This window comes from Artibeus jamaicensis, unplaced genomic scaffold, assembly GCF_021234435.1.
Source record: "Artibeus jamaicensis isolate MK-2021 breed Jamaican fruit bat unplaced genomic scaffold, CSHL_Jam_final contig_1285, whole genome shotgun sequence".
Lineage (NCBI taxonomy): Eukaryota > Metazoa > Chordata > Mammalia > Chiroptera > Phyllostomidae > Artibeus > Artibeus jamaicensis.
This window is the reverse complement of record NW_026521250.1, coordinates 110821-127126: the sequence shown is the minus strand read 5'-3', so window position 1 is coordinate 127126 and position 16306 is coordinate 110821. Positions and strand designations below refer to the sequence as shown.

General features: G+C 45.0%; 1 pseudogene; it reads left to right on the top strand.

The window, feature by feature from the left end:
- The first annotated feature begins 8478 nt into the window (after positions 1-8478).
- LOC128627710 (ubiquitin-conjugating enzyme E2 J2-like) lies at positions 8479-9140 on the top strand (annotated as a pseudogene).
- Positions 9141-16306: the final 7166 nt, after the last annotated feature.

Sequence of the window (16306 nt, the reverse complement as noted above, 5' to 3'; positions counted from 1 at the left end):
TGGTGGAAGGCGGACTCCTGCAGCTTTGGTAGAAGAGGCCCACGCGGCTTTGGGGTGCCCCCTTTGGCCGTGTGGCCTGAAAAAAAAGCAAGAGAGACTTTGACTGGAACTGGGTACAAAGGACTCTTGCCAGTGGACCGTGAGAGGGTACCGCAGTACTTTGGATTAACTCGAGATCCTGCCTGCACGGTGACACAGCTGATGGTGCCAGCGGCCTGCAACACAGACGTGTGCTCTTTTCCTGATTTACGGTACCCGGAGTTGGGACAGTGGGAGAAGGGAGCGCTGTGTGGGTGTAGGTGTATACCCTAAAGAACTTTGATATTTTAGTGGTGGCATTAGGCCTGAGTAGCATTAAATAAACATTTTGTTTCCTTTTCACAAATCTCTGGCATTAAGAGATGTCTTTCCAATTGGCGGAGGACAGAAGGGCCCAGGAGATTTTAGTATTTTGTTTTCGGGAGGGGCCCCTGTTGTATAGCAGTTTTTGGCATCCCTAAGTGGGCCAAATATTGTATTGCCCCTCCCTCGGACCTCCTCTTGTTCGGTAACAACCCCTCCCTCCCACACCCCCTTTATCCATACCACCTGCTTGTCCTAGGGTATCTCAAATCTGCACCCAGCCTTCCACATCCTTTCCCTACTAAATGTCTCACTGGACTCTCTGTCCCCGTGACAGCCTTGTTCTCCCTGTTGTACCTCTATGAGCAAAAAGCCTCACTCTTTGTGGCACAGAGCTCACCCTCTAAGCTGGAGGCCCTGCCTGTTCCTCTCCACACTTTGTATTCTAGCCTCTGCCCCCTCAGCTCTGTGCCTAGAATGGGCTTCCCTCTCATCTCTGCATTTTTTTCCACTGTCCCTCCTCCCAACCACTTCTCCCGTCAAACCCAGATTGTCAGGCTGGCTGCTTGCTTCCTTGAACCACCGGCAAACTCAGCCCCTGGGGGCAAGGGCTGGGTCTGTCTTCACTACATTCCCATTTCAGAGCTGAAAATAGTAAGTGCTCAAAAATATTTTCCAAGGAGTTATCAAATGAACTGGTTTACTCTCTCTTCCTTTCCTTCATTTTCCTTTTTACTGGTCATAATAGAGAACCAAAGAAATGTGTTTAATTAGCTTGGGGTGGGGGGGCAGGGGCATCTAGCACAGGGAATGTCACTGTCTCTCTCTGTTCATGACTTGGTAGCAGATGATTAGGACAAAAAATATTTGCCCCTTAGAAAATGGAATAAATTTGGTTTGACTTATATAAGAGTTTAAATTGAGTTTTATTTTTCGTGTTCCAGTGACACTTGATATTAAAATAGTCCCACTCTGTCACATGACCTTCAGTATGTCCAGGAAGAATGGGTGGCCCAGGGACACTTCTTCAGGGTGTTAAGCAGGTGAGAAGAGATTGTTCTGCTCCATCTCCTGGGGCCGCTGCCCTTTGTGCCTTCCCAGCTGGATTAGATGGAATCCACTCAGAACATCTTGATTTCCCAGACAGAGTCCTTGCCCACGACCACAGCCTTTGTCTCCACCATTATCATGGAGCTCTTCTGAGCATTGACTCCTCAGAAAAGTCCCAGGTTCACCATAATCACCCCGAGGACAGAGCCTGAGGAGACCCATGCCTGTAAGGGACTGTTTCAGGGCTGCAAACACACAGCCACAGCCTGCTGACCTGGAAACTGGAAGCACATGCTGAAAAATCCAGGGTGACCTTGGGTGTGACTTTGACATCTTTTCCTATTTCAGACCTTTAATTTCCTTCTCATGACTCTGAACTTCTAGTCATCCAGTGGTGGTGCATCCTTTCCGAAGCACTATGGATGATGATTACATTGACATTTCTGGGCTGTGGCAAGTAACGACAACACAGATAGTTTTCTGGAGTTAGTTAAATAAAGATCAGATGGAACAAAGATGGTCAGACCATGAATTCCAGCAGCCAGGTGCCAATGGCATCTGTGAGGGGCATCCTTCAGCCTTTTCTGTGGGCAAGTCTCCCTTTCCCCATGGAAGGTAGCCTCTACCGCCCTTGCAGGAAGCCCAGCTGGGAAAGGGCCTTGCCCCAAGCTCCAGCCTGGCTCTGGAGAGACCAGCTTCCTCCTGGGACTTTCCTACCCTCACATTCTGCGTTCCTGACACTCAATCACAAGAGAGAAAGTCTGCACTGTTCCTAAGCACAGACTTTAAGGCTACTGCCCTGGAACCTCCTGCACTTCAGGGAGTCAGGCAACAGCACTGGCAAGGCTGTGGATGAATGGGAAACAGCTAAGCGAAGTCTTGGGAAACTGGCCTAAGTTATGTGTCTGCCACCTGCTTTTCATGGTGTCTGGGACAAAGGATTGCCCCATAAGGACCACCTCTTCCTTGAAGGTGAGAAATGACCTTGCAGGATTAGAGGCTAAGAAACCTTGGTCAAAGGAGCTAGCCAGTTGGTGAGCTTGAAGTAACTCAGAGTCTCAGTTACTGTGCATTGAATAACAATGCTTAGGACAGTTCTTGAGGGGCCAAGTGAGAAAGTGGCCCCATCTATTCTGAAAGCTGATCAGAGCAGTTACCCCTCCTGGCTGCGAATTCTTCCCCCTGCTCCACTCCATGTAATGCAACAGACACCTGCTGAATAGCAATGTTATATATACTTCTTATCACCAGAGCAAACACAGCAGGAATGTGTAAGTATTAAGAATTACAGTCTCTAGACCTCTCCAACAAAGCCAGTGGGCTTCAAATCTGCCTTGACGTGGCTCTAACCATCTTTTCCCTCCAACATGATACCTTCAGTGGTTACTTATTGCCTGCAGGAAAAATCCAAAGCTCTCGGTGATTGGCAGCCCTAATTCTCCACAATCTGTCCCTGCCCTTCCCTCCCACTGCTCAGCAGCTTGAGCCTGAACCCCAGCCATCCTGTGCTCCATACCATCCCTTAAACATCCTGGATTCCCTTCAATGATCCTTTCCCTGGCCCACCCCTAAGCTGCACTTGTGCTGATACTGGAGAACAAACACAACCCTTCGAGGCACAGTGAAGTTGTATCTGTGATGAGAAGATGAGAAAGGGCTAGAAATACTCTCCCAGAGGAGGGAGAGCTCTTCAGACGTTGCTGGGAGAAGGCAAAATGGTTTCACGCCCGGAGAGAAGAGCTGGCTAATGTGCCACAGTTACAGACACACATGCCCTTTCCTGCCACTGTCCACTGCTGGAAAGCAGCTCTACACATGCTGCCACATGCACACACTCAGCACACAAACAAGAGTAGTCATCGAGGCATCCCTGTAAGTGACTGCCACCATCTCAAGTGACCCTCAAATGGTATATGCCCCTCCCCCCCCAGGGCTGCTAAGACTGTGGATGATAACAAGGGACATCTCTGTGGATGGCATGAGAAGATCTCCAGGATGTATTGGTAAGTATATAGCATGCCACCCTTTTTGTGAAGTGAAAATTTAAATATATATTCATGTATTGCATAAGGAAACATTAGAAGGAGAGACAAGAACCTAACAGAAGTGGTTAGCTAGAGGGGGTGGGGGAAAGAGTGAATGTATCTTCCACTTGAAAATTAAACATCATTTTAAAAAGGATCATGCCCACACAAACACAAAACATTTTTAAATTCAGTAACCACAACAACATGGAAAGCTGGGCTCCACTTTGATCCATGGGATCCCTGTGTGTGCCTTCTCTCCCCTGTGGGAAGCTTTCTTGAGAGAAAGCATCTCCTCCTATTGACCTTTGTGGCTCTAGGACCAAGCATATAGTATGCATTCAACAAATATGTATTGATTAGATTGCTGTTGTTGTGTGGAAACTGACAGCCACTGATGAAATGCCAATGAAGGCGCCTGTGCACACTATTGGGATTGTTCACTTTACTTAGTGAGCATCACCATAGTGACAGGAGATGGGGAGGGGGATTGGTGTGGGGGGCAGGGTGGAGAAACTGCACTGTGGTTGCCAACAGCAGCAGCCAGGGACCAAAGGCCTCTTTGGCAAAGCCTGGACCATTTCTCAATGAGGGGCTTCTGGCTGGCTTGAACTTGAACTTTAGACTTTAGGAGATTTTATTATAAAGCTTTATTCATTTTAACAGCAAATGATGAAAATGTTTAAATGTGCATTATCCCTTAGAATGTGCAGCTAAAATATAAGAGATGTGGCTTTCTTGACATTTTTTCTTTGCTGATTAAAAAAAGGAAATGAAATCTGCTTTATATATAATTTGTCACACATGTAATACATCCAACTTTGTAAGCACTCCAAGTCTTCATTAACTCTGCTAAAATGTATTTACATTAAGAAATCTCTCAGCCTTAATGTCGTTAGTTTTAAACTTCCAAACTTGGTTGCTTTGCTAAAAATGCAGATTAGAGCCAGATGGAGGACCAAGCACCCCCATTTGACCTCCCTCCTAACCAAAATCCCATAAATGACAAAAAAGGAATTCTTTAATTAGAAGAAGAAGAAATGGGAGAGAAAAGAAATTCATAATGGCATGGTGAAATCAGGAAGATCACCATTCCTGGACCACAGTTATTGTCCCCAGCTAAATCTGAGCACATGGATACTTGGTCTAGCAGCAAAGCCATACATACATACCCCAGGGTCCTAGGAAGGACAGGGAACTTATCCCTCTCTCAAGTATAGAGTTCACCCCACCCCAAGAGTCATCAGTGGGAGACATGATGCATCAAAAACAAAGCTAATAGAAATGCTTAGATATAGAGATGGATGGAAGGCCAAGAATCCTGAAACATTTGAGAAAAACCAAGATCACTATGAAAAGACATCAAATACAGGAGAAGACCAACAAAAGGAAACCAAGAGGAAAAAACAAAGAAGGAGTTATAAAAGCTGTAATTTCCATCTTGTGAGAGAAGTGAGAGGATAATTCATCCATAAAAAAGTAATTTGCAAATAGTACAATCTGACAATTAACTTCAAAATCTCAATAGATGGATGAATACAAAAAATAGTCACAGCTAAAGGGAAATTAGTGACATGGAAGATCAAAACAAAGAATTCTCCTAATGCTCAGTGTGGAGAGCCAAACTAATTAAAAATGGGGTTAAAGGCAATGAGATGTGGAGGATAGACCCAGAAATTTCAACATCTTTCTAACAGGGCTCCTCAAAACAGAGAATAGATAAAATGGGAGTAAAGAAGTACTCAAAGAGCCATGGCCAGTGTGGCTTGGTTGGAGCATTGTTTGGTAAACCAGAACTTCATGGGTTTGATTCCTGGTTAGGGCACATGTGTAAGTTGTGGGTTCAGTGTCAGGTCAGGGCATTTATGAGAGGCAATCAGTCAATGTTTTTCTCTTGCATTGATGTTTCTCTCCCTCTCTCTCTCTCTCTCCCCCCCCCTCTCTAAAATCAGTATGTTCTCAGGTGAGGATTAAATAAGTAAATTTAATAAATAAATACATACTCAAATAAATCATGGGATGGTGGGTGGGAATTCCAGAGCTAGAGGAAGAGAACAGCCTTCAGACTGATAGAGTTCACTGAATACTAAGCAGAGTGAATAAAAGGAAAATGGAATTTAAAACTCTAGACACTTTGTGGTAAAATCTTAGAACATCAAAAATGAAAGGGAAATATTACTATCTTCCAAAGAGAGAAATTAAGTTATCACAATTGAAGGAAAACCAACTCGAGGACAGACTTTTCTGTCACCAATGCTGAATGCTAAAAGCTATATGAGCAATTTCTCTAATGTTCTGAAGGAAAAAAATATTTTATTTTATTTTTTAATACATTTGATTAATTATGCCTTTACAGTTGTTCTATTTCCCCCCTTCATTCCCCTCCATCCTGCACATCCCCTCCCCCACCATTTTCTCCCTTTAGTTTATGACCACGTGTCTCAAGTTCTTTAGATTCTATATTTCCCATACTAATCTTGCCCTCCCCCTATCTATTTTCTACCTACCGTCTATGCTACTTATTTTCTGTACCTTCTCCCCTCTCTCCTCCTCCCACTCCCCTGTTGCTAACCCTCCATGTGACCTTCATTTCTATGGTTCTGCTCCTGATCTAGCTGTCCTCTTAGTTTGCTTTTGTTTTAGGTGTGGTTGTTAATAACTGTGAGTTTGCTGTCCTTTCACTGTTCATCTTTTTTATCTTCTTTTTCTTAGATAAGTCCCTTTAACATTTCATATAATAAGGGCTTGGTGATGATGAACTCCTTGGATTTTATCTTATCTGAGAAGCACTTTATCTGTCCTTCCATTCTAAATGAAAGTTTTGCTGGAAAGAGCAATCTTGAATGTAGAGCTTTGGATTTCATGACTTGGAATACTTCTTTCCAGCCCCTTTTTGCCTATAAGGTCTCTTTTGAGAAATCAGCTGACAATCTGATGGGAATGCCTTTGTAGGTGACTGTCCCCTTATCTCTTGCTGCTTCTAGGATTCTCTCCTTCATTTTAATCTTGGCTAAAGTAATTATGACGTGCCTTGGTGTGTTCCTCCTTGGGTCCAACTTCTTTGGAACTCTCTAAGCTTCCTGGATTTCCCAGAAGTCTATTTCCTTTGCCAGATTGGGGAAGTTCTCCTTTGTTATTTTTTCAAATAAGTTTTCCACTCATGGCTGTTCCTCTTCTCCTTCTGGTACCCCTATAATTCAGATGTTGGAACGTTTAAAGATGTGCTGAATGTTCCTAAGCCTCTCCTCATTTTTTTGGATTCTTGTTTCTTCATCCTTTTCTGTTTGGTCATTTTTTTCCTCCTTCTGGTCCACTCCTTTGATTTGAGTCCCAGTTTCCTTTCCATTACTCTTGGTTTCCTGTGCATTTCCCTTCATTTCAATTAGTTTAGCTTCCATATGTTCCTCTAATTTGTGACTAAAATCAACCAGTTCTGTGAGCATCCTGATCACCAGTGTTTTGAACTGTGCATCTGAAAGTTTGGCTATTTCTCCATCGCTTAGATTTATCAGCTCTGGGGCTCTGAGTTGTTCTTGAGCCATGTTTTGATCTGTTTCTGCCTGTTATGTATGAGGAGCGGAGCCTTAGTAGTTCACCAGGGTGGGGCCACCCAGGTTGCTGGTTTGTGATGCTGTATGTGGGGGTGGGGTCCAACAGGGACAATGGCGGTTCCCTCTGCCGCTTCCCACCGCTGGGGCCTGCGTGGTCCGTCTCACCACCGCTAACTCCTTCACCGGTTTATCTGCACGTGAATGTGTGACTGCGATCAGCCCTCAGTGAGTCCACCACCTTGTGCCCTCAGTGGGTCCCCCACCTTGTGCCTTCAGTGGGTCCGCCTGCTTCTCCACACCTGGGATCCACCCATGGCTGCTGGCACACCTGGGTCGCATGCCCGGGTCAGTCCGGTGGATCTTTCCTGCCCCACCCCGCTCTGCTGCTGTCTCTGCCCCTCTTGCCGGTTTGGCTGAAGGGTTCGTTATTGTCAGACTTCCATGTAGTTCAATATTCTGTGGTTTCGCTGCATTTTTGTTGCTAAAACTTTGTTGTTTTTAAACTTGGCTGTGTGAGAAGGCGAAGTGCTTCCACCTACACCTCCATCTTGGTGGAAGTCTCCTACTTTCAGTTTAAAATTACTAAGATGATATGCACTGTTGCAGTAGAAAGGTCAAGAATTGAGAATGGCAGAAAATCCCATATGTAAAATGTCTCATTTCAGCCAGGTTTCCACTTCAAAGTCCCGGTTTTATCCGAGGCCCTCAACGACAGTCCCACTTCAAAAGTAGGGAAGCCCACAGCAGGTAGCGCAAGGTACTTTTCTGGAATCACCAGAAAAGATTATTTTAAACCTAGAATCCAATACCTAGCCAAACTAGCATTGAAGTGTGGGTGCAAAATAAAGACATTTTCAAGCATGTGTAGGCTCATCCATCCTATAAACTTACCCAGAGAATCCAAGAAATTAAAAGATACAAAATACAATAAATAATAGAGAGGGAAATGGAATAAAAACTCAGGATTGATGTATTAGGGTTTAAAAAGAAAGGCAGATTTCAATCTGGAATTAAAGTGTCCAGTGAGCTCGGTGAGGTGGGGAGCTGGGTGCTCACATGCACATGCTGCTGGCTGCTGCAGGGCTGCCATGCTCTGAAAACAACTTACTTTAGGGTTTTTAATAAACTGTACTGATTTATTGAATAACTGGACTTATAGAGCAGTTTTGCTTTTTAAAGTTAATAAGTATTTGCAATTCCAAAGAAGCAGAGTGTACACTCTTGTGAGGTGCACATGGAACCTATAGTATTTACAGCAGCCAAGAGATGGAAGTAACTCAAGTGCCCAGTGATTCACGAGTGGATAATGAAGATGTGGGTGTCTTGAAAGCTGAGGTGGTGGTGCTGCGGGCTCAGTCTGGGATGGCGGACTCTCCTTCAAGACCACAGCGGGCCCAAGTGTGCTGGTGGGGTATACACAGGTTGGCAGAGATAAGCAATAGCAGCAGCCCAGCGATGGAAACAGGACTGCCTTTGCATCTGAAAGACCCAGAGCTTTGCATCCCAATATTCTTGAATAGCAATATGTGGTCTGAGGCCCTGAGATGACTCCTTGTGAAGGTGACTATTACCACAGGAAACTCATTTTTCCTGGAGAACTTCCTTTTAAGCCTCCTGATATTTATAGGATAACCCCCAATGAAAAATTTAAGGGCAACACGATGCTATGTCTTCCTTTCTATTGTGGATTTCCACTCGCACACTGGTCCTTCCCCACCATCCCAACTGGGCTCCTGAGCTTCACAGTGGCGAAGGGCCCCATCCTGGCCAGTGTAGAGACTTTGAGCTTCATGAAAATACAACTGGCTGCACACAGTTTAGCATTTACTTTAAGAGACAAAGTCTTTTGTGAATTATTTCCTGAAGTAGTAAGAGAAACTAAACAGAAACAGAAACCACAAGGCAAGCTCGGCAGCAGACCCCAGGCGCTCCCCCAGCCAGACGTGGTTCCAGACAGGGAGCAGGCTGCAGCTCAAGGGCTGTGTGCCAAAGCCGGGCCACACATTGTGGGGCTCCAGCTGGCCAGCCAGTGCCACAGTCTCCCTGGCTGACCAGCTGGAGCCCCATGATGTGTTCGGTTGGGGGGTACCCTGGCGAACTTGTTTGTGCAGTTGGGTTTGCAGACTTCGCATACCTGGTTAAGTGCATGCCAAAAAACATAGTGCAAGAGTGAGCCACACAGGCAGGTGTGGTCAAAACCGAGGGATGCTGGGCCCAAGCTTGATGCTGGCCTAGCTTGATGTGCCTACCACAAAGCATAGGCAGACCCCTCTGACTCCTGGGGTTGGCTCTTTAATAACCTTTATGAGAAGAACAGGAACCAAAGTGTGTGGTTTGGATTTGGAGCATACACCAGTATCTGGTGCTCTGTGCTTGCCCTAGGTCTTCCTGGGGGCTGTGGAGTTTGGGTCTGGAAAAGGGGTGGGGGCCTCATTTTTTAGCTGTATAGCTTAACTCCTTACTGTCTTTCAGACCTGTTCAGTAAACCTGCTTTTGTATTTCATTAGATTTAGTCACTTAAAAACATAAAACTCAATGCCTATCAAAAAAAAAAAAGATGTAGTTCATATATACAATGAAATACTACTTGGCTGTAAAAAGAATGAAATCTGATCATTTGTGACATCATGAATGGACCTAAAGGGTATTAGGCCAAGTGAAATAAGTCAGACAGAAAAAGGAAAATACCGTGTGATCTCACTTATATGTGGAATCAAAAGAATTAAATAAGTGTACAAACACAACAGAAACAGACTCACAGATACAGAGGACATTTTGATAGTTGCCAGGTAGGAGGGGAGCCTAGATGAAAAGGGTAAAGGAATTAAGGACAGATTGGCAGTTTCAAAACAGACACAGGGATGTAAAATACAGCACAGGGAATCCAGTCAGTAATACTGTAATAACTGTGTGGTGCCAGGTGGGGACCAGACTTATTGGGGGAATCACTTTGTAAGTTATATAAATGTTTAACCACTATTTTGTATACCTGATATTAATATAAAATAATATTAAATGTCAACTGTAATTGAAAAAATGTGTTTATAGATTCTGAGTCTTTGAACTTATTCAAGGGCGGGGTGAGATGGGGAGGACACAGAAGCGAGTCATTTAAGTGATCACATATCAGTTTTAGTAAATCAGATCATGCAGTGAGCACTGTGATGCAGATCACGAAGCGAGACTATGTGCCATCAGGAACTAGACAGATGTGGGGGTATCCTCATGGGCTCTCTTAAAGAGGGGGCAGGGGTTGCTGAACTATGAAATATAAGAATTATTTGCCCTGGCTGGTATAGCTCAATGGATTGAGCATAGGCCTGCAAACCAAACAGTTGCTGGTTTGATTCCCAGTCAGGACACATACCTAGGTTGTGGACCAGGTCTCCGGTGGGGGGCACATGAGCGGCAGCCACGCATTGATGTTTCTCTTCCTCTCTTTCTCCCTCCCTTCCCCCTCTTTATTAAAAAAATAATAAAATAAATAAAGTGTTTTAAGAAATGAGTTATGTTTTTAAAAAAGTAATTACTAATACGTGTACATACTCTTTTGTTATGTATATTATTAGTAGCTCCTTGATCCCTCAAATAAAAGAAAAACTTTCTTAAACTTCACACCCAGTGTGAAGTTCAAGACCAGAAAGGAAAAGACCCTAATCTTTTTTTTCATTTTTTAAAAGATTTTATTTATTTATCTTTAGAGAGGAAGGGAAGGAGAGGAGGAGAGAAATATTGATGTATGATTGCTTCTCGTGAGTCCCCTGCTGGGAACTGGTCTGCGACCCAGGCATGTGCCCTGACTGGGAATTGAAGCATGATCACGTGGTTCGCAGGCCCATGCCCAATCCACTGAGCTACACCAGCCAGGGCTCGAACCCTAATCTTTTGAAACTGAAATCAGAAGAGTGGCTGCTTGGAGAGTGGGGATGAGGGCAGGGGAGGTAGACAGACTGAAATGGAACCAGCAGAGATTTTCTAGGAAGAGGACACTGTCCTATATTTTGATTGGTGTGTTGGCTACACAGATATATAGATATTTATCACAAATAATTGACCTATACACTGAATATCTGTGCATCTGACTGAACTGTACCTCAGTTTTGCAATGTGTCTGTATGACATTGAGTAAGGGTCTTGACAAAGCTGGGGGCCAGAAAGGCCCACAAGGGGTAGGAGTGAGGGGCACAGTCCCAAAGACCCAGCAGGCCCCAGGCTGGAACTTCAGCTGGGCTCACAGTCACATTCAGCCTGCTTGCTAGAGGGTAAGAAGGAGACCAAGGAAGGTGGGGGGGCAAGGAAGCACGGGGCATGTGCTGGAGGGCTGAGCAGCAGGTAAGCAATCTGAGCCCACTGGAGCAGCCCAGCCTAGAACCCCAGGGCCCTCCTACTTTGCCCGCCTTGTTCAAGTGCCATCTTTCTCCCCTTGGTTCACCAAAGGTCTCCTGGAACTCTGTAGTTCCTAGATCCATCCCCTCTGAGAGGTGGATGTGGGCCAAGCAGGGGTTTCTCAGCTCTCTCATAGGACAGGGACCTGGGACAGTTCCAGGGGCCTGGACCATGGCCACAGAGCTGGCTCACCATATGGACTAAGGACATGGATATCATGGGGGCCTACCCAGAGCCTTAAAATGGTGCCTGTGGGGTGGCAGGTTGGGGCAGGACCCCTGACTGAGGTAAGCAGGGCAAGCAGAGGCCAGTGAGGGTACAGGAGCAGGGAGTCTCAAGAACAGGGCCACCTAACATGGAACGAGGGACAAAGACAAGATGGCTGAGGGCTGCAGAGGTTGAGAAAAGACACCTGGAGATGCACCTTAGGCAGGCCCCACAAGGTGATAACCCACAAAATGAGCAAGGGGTTACTCACAGAAGGCTGCCTGAAGGCCCTGGAAGAATCGGGCAAGATGGCTCCCAGGAACCAGGGCTGCAGTGTGAGAGGGTGAAGGCACCAAGCTCCAGAGCCACCAAGTTCACAGCAAGGGTACTTGGACGGCTGGCTGGCAGGCTAAGGCAACCTGGGGCTCTGAGCTTCTGTTCAGAGGACACTGGCCATGGAGAAATGTGTGCAGGAACACATCTGGGAAAAAAGATGGCATAAGATTACAAGTGACAGTCCCCTTGTCTGCACATGTCTGTTCTTTAGAAATGCCTAATACAAGAACCTTGGCACATGTCTGTGGGCAAGTGGTTGCCTACAGAATAGTGACTGTCAAACAGTTGTGTTGCAGGACACCTTCCTACTCTTAAAAAATTATCACAGCCCCTAAAAAACTTTTGTCTATGTAAGTTCCATCTATCAATGTTAACTGTATTAGATATTAGTACTGAGTAAATTTCAAAGTATTTATTAATTTAAAATAGAATAATAAACCCATTCCATATTAACATAAATAACACTTTAGTGAAAAATAATGATACCTTTGAAACACTCAGGGAGAAGGGTGTGCTGTTGTGTGTTTGCAAATCTCCTTAACACTGAGCTTAGTGGAAGACAGCTAGATTCTCAGACCCATGTCTGCCTCTGGAAAATTCCACTGTATAATAATGGCAGAAAGAATGAAAAGAGGCAAATGACATCTTAGTATTATGAAAACAGTCCTGGCCACACTTTGAGAAATACTGATACAAACTATAATCACAACCCTATAAAAATAGACAAGTGAAATTTCTGAATAAATGTGTCTTGATGCCACTTAGTGGTGTCTCTAATTATTGCAATTCCCGGTCAACAAACTTGGGTGTGTGTGTGGCATATGCATGAATATGGGGGAGGGGTTCATGTGCATCTCATGTGTGATATGGCATGTTTTATGTACATGCACTACATGCATCTTTGTGGGTGGTGGAGAGTGTGTGAATGTCTCTCATGTATGTGGTGTGTTTGCAAATGGTTGTGTGGTACATGTGTTCTACTGTATGTGGTGCATGCATATTTGTATGTCTGAGGGTATGTGCAGGTGGGGATGTGCTGTGTTTCTGGATGTGTGTATGTATGTGGTGTGTGTTTAGGACTTGCACTTGCCTTCTGCATACCTGCTTGGCCCTGTGCAAGATCATTTCTGTTAAGAAAACATCTTTTATATTGCCAGCAGAGAATCAGGCAGGTGCAAGTCCTCCAGAGATTCACCTTCCCCACCAGCTTCCTGAATCAAGAATTGTCCCCTGCTGCAAGGGTCTATGACTAGTCAGTGGTGGGGCCAGGATTCAGACCTGGGTCTTCTGATCAATGAGGAATTTAGCATCTTGTAATAATGATTACCTCTAAGTTATAACGACTAGCTATAAGTTATACCATATAGATATATGGTATAATCAAAATCATGTAAAAGGGAAAACAAATATCTGAGTAAAAATAACATGACAGGATTGTCTGGTCACTCTCTGCTCTGCTATCCTTTCCACCAATGCGTGAGCACAGGTTTAGGCCAGATGCATAATTAAAAAGATGTGAACTAGCACCTAGTGGGTACCGATTGTATGCCAGACCCTGTGCAAGGCACTTGCACATTCATGTAAAAACACAAGTACAAACTGTGTTTCAAACATCAAAACATCACATCTGTAAAACATGACCGTCAATCTCTCGTCACTTGATTTTCATTTCTGATTCTGGTTTCTCTAAACATCATCTGGTCCCTTGCAGGGATATGAGCCCCATCGATGGCCCCATGGACACTCAGGCGGATTAATCGGCCCATCTTACCCCTTTCCTCTGCTGGAGCCTGGTTTCAGGGGAGCTGACATCTGATGCCCCGGTCGCCTGCCCTCCCATGGTGTTGGGTGTCTGTGCCCATGAGCACCACTGTTGCCCCTGCAGCCATGGCTGCCTGCTGAAAGGTGAAGCCCTCTGTGTGCTCAGTCACACTGTGAGCACCCCAAGGTGTCCCAGTCTGTCTCAGGAGACCCAGCACGTGCAGCGACTTCCCCACCCCCACCCATGGGACCCCATGTACAGTCCCCCACACAACCCAGCTGAGGCACTCATTCCCTGAATTCTCCCCACTGAGTTGCACTCCGTTCTTCATGCAGAGAAATATTTCAACAGGGCCAAGATGGAGGCATAGGTGGACACACTGTGCCTCCTCGCACAACCAAATTTAAGGACAACAAAGATTTAGAAACAAAAACACAACCAGAACAGACAGAAAATTGAACTGTACGGATGTCTGACAACCATTTAACCAGACAGGTAAGAGGGGCGGACTCGGCAGCTGTCAGAGAGGGGTTGCGGCAGGAAAAAAACAGTGGTTGGCAGACCTGGGCACAGGGAGGAAATGAGCAGACCCAGTGAGGTGCACAAGGCAGTTAGCTGACTATGGACACACATTCGTACACAGATAAACCAGGCAAAAAAATGGGCAGTGAGACGGACCTTGCAACCCAGGGCCCCAGCGATGGGAAATAATGCCTAAAAGCACCAATTGAAAAAACTTGCAGGGATTGAGTGCCAGGAAAGACTCCCAGCCTCACAGGAAAGTTCATTGGAGAGATCCACAGGGTCTTAGAATGTACACAAGCCCACCCACCTGGGAACCAGCACCAGAAGAGCCCAATTTGATTGTGGGAAGCGGCAGAGGGCACTGAAGTCCAAGAGAGCAGAGCAAGCACCATTGTTTCCTCTCTGACCCTGCCCCCACATACAGCATCACAACTCAGAAACTGAGTTGCCCTACCCTGGTGAACACCTAAGGCTCCACCACTCATAAGTAACAGAAGCAACCAGACCAAAAAATTATGGCTCAAACAGAAGAACAAATTAAAGCCCGAGAGCCAATACTATTAAGCAACCAAGAGATAGCCAACCTATCAGATGCACAGTTCAAAACACTGGTGATCAGGATGCTCACAGAACTGGTTAATTTTGGTTGCAAATTAGATGAAAAAATGAAGGCTACCCTAAGTGAAATGAAGGAAAATGCACAGAGAACCAATTGGGATGGAAATAAAACTGGGACTCCAATCAATGGAGTGGACCAGAGGGAAGAAAGAAACAACCAAAGAGAAAAGAAGGAAGAAACAAGAATTCCAAAAAAATGAGGACAGGCTTAGGAACCTCTAGGACAGCTTTAAACATTCCGACATCTGAATTATAAGAATACCAGAAGGGAAAGAGGAAGAGCAATGAGTGAAAACCTTATTTAAAAAAAATAATAGAGGAGAACTTCCCCAATCTGGCAAAGGAACTAGACTTCTGGGAAGTCCAGGAAGCTCAGGGTTCCAAAGAAGGTGGACCCAAGGAGGAGTGCACCAAGGCACATCATCTTTACATTACCTAAGATTAAAATGAAGGACAGAATTCTAGAAGCAGCAAGAGATAAGGGGACAGTCACCTACAAAAGAGTTCCCATCAGACTGTCAGCAGATTTCTCAAAAGAGACCTTACAGGCAAGAAGGGGCTGGAAAGAAATATTCCAAGTCATGAAAGGCAAGGACCTACATCCAAGATTACTCTATTCATAAAAGCTATCATTTAGAATGGAAGGGCAGATAAAGAGTTTCTCAGATAAGTTAAACTTAAAGAAGTTCATCATCACCAAGCCCTTAGTATATGAAATGTTAAAGGGACTTATCTAAGAAAAAGAAGATAAAAAATATGAACAGTGAAAGAACAGCAAACTCACAGTTATTAAGAACCACACCTAAAACAAAAACAAACTAAGTGAACAGCTAAAACAGGAGTGGAGCCACAGAAATGGAGATCACATGGAGGGTTAGCAACAGGAGAGTGGGAGGAGGAGAGAGAGAAGGTACAAAGAATAAGTAGCATAGATGGTGGGGAGAAAATAGACAGGGGGAGGGGAAGAGTAGTGTGGGAAATGTAGAAGCTAAAGAACTTGTGACATATGGATATGAACTAAAGAAAGGGGAATGTGAGTTGGGGGGGTGTGCAGGGTGGAGGGGAATGAAGGGGGGAATGGGACAACTGTAATGGCATAAACAATAAAATATATTTAAAAAAAAGAAAAATGTTTCAACACAGTTCTTCAGTATCTGTCTCTTGATGGCCAAAGCAAATCAAAATATCTTGAGTCTCACTGATAGTTCTTAAAATTGATTTACATTCACAGCTAGCTCTTGTGTTCTTTCTGGGTCTGAGATCACTGGGCTGAGCAGAGCCCCAAGAAAGCCCACAGGGACAATTGTGAAGGTAGAAAGTCATTAATAAGAAACAATCACTTGGGAGCCACTTCAACCCCAAGTGTACCTACAGGTGGAGAACCTGAGAATCAGGAGCCAGGTCCTCATTGGCCAGCCTGCCAGCCACTGTCTTGCCCCAACCCAGGGAGAAGGAAGAACTTGCTTCCCAGTGCCCAGTGTAGCCAGCACAGGTCTGCAGGTCCA